Source organism: Poecilia formosa, unplaced genomic scaffold (genome assembly GCF_000485575.1).
Source record: "Poecilia formosa unplaced genomic scaffold, Poecilia_formosa-5.1.2 Scaffold97, whole genome shotgun sequence".
Taxonomy (NCBI): Eukaryota; Metazoa; Chordata; class Actinopteri; order Cyprinodontiformes; family Poeciliidae; genus Poecilia; species Poecilia formosa.
Window position 1 is genome coordinate 301104 of NW_006800036.1, and position 1099 is coordinate 302202.

The window sequence follows — 1099 nt, forward strand, 5'->3', positions numbered from 1 at the left end:
CAGGTTTCAGGCCTGATCGCTGGTTTTCAGCTGTAATAACTGAAGGTGAGCATTGATTCTAGTTCGCTCCTCTTAGGTCCAAAGATAATAACTTCAGTTTTGTTTCTGTTCAGCTGGAGAAAGTTTTGGCACATCCACACATTTTTCTGTTCTAAGCACCTATTCAGTGATTGGATGGGTTCAGAGTCACCTGGTGACATTGTGATGTAGAGCTGTGTATCATCCGCATAGTTATGGTAACTCATCTTATTTCCTGCTATAACCTGAGCCAGTGGGAGCATATAAATATTGAAAAGAAGTGGTCCTAGGATTGAACCTTGGGGTACCCCACATATAACCTTTGACCTCTCTGATGAGAAGTTTCCGACTGAAACAAAGAAATCCCTGTTTTTAATGCAAGATTCAAACCAGTTGAGCACTGGACCGGAGAGTCCGACCCAACTCTCCAGTCGATTCAGTAAAATGTCATGGTCAACAGTGTCGAAAGCTGCACCGAGGTCCAACAGAACCAGCACTGTGGTTCTCCCACAGTCTGTATTTATATGGATATCATTGAACACTTTGACTAGGCCGTCTCCATGCTGTGGTGAGCACGAAAACCAGACTGGAAGGAGTCAAAGCGATTCATTATTGTTAGAAAGTTATTGAATTGTTTAAAAACTGCTTTTTCAATAAGTTTGCTGATGAATTGGAGTTTGGAGATCGGCCTGTAATTCTGCAGCAGTGATTTGTCCAGATTGTTCTTTTTTATCAGTGGTTTGATAACAGCTGTTTTCAAAGCCTGGGGGAAAACACCTGAAGAGAGTGATGAGTTTACTCTTTGGATCAGATCATTGGCAACGACAGGCAGGACTTTCTTAAAGAAATGTGTGGGTAGGACATCCAGACAGCAGGAACTGGAGCTCAATTGACTTATAATTTCTTCAAGGGTTTTATAATGAAGTAGCTGAAACTGGGTCATTTTTCCTGCATTTGTTTTGTTTGGGCACAGCATTGGTACTGGCTTTGGAGTGGATGTGCAGATTGATCCTCTGATCTTTTGAATTTTCTCTGAAAGGAAACTGGAAAACTTGTTTCCTCTCAGAGGAAGGGAATCTAC

The 1099-nt window shown here is 41.9% G+C and overlaps 1 protein-coding gene across 8 annotated transcripts in view; it reads right to left on the reverse strand.

Annotated features, from left to right (window-relative positions):
* The window catches only part of anln2 (anillin, actin binding protein 2), a 16339-nt gene that overhangs the window by 10070 nt on the left and 5170 nt on the right, over window positions 1–1099 (reverse strand). The window lies entirely within an intron of this gene.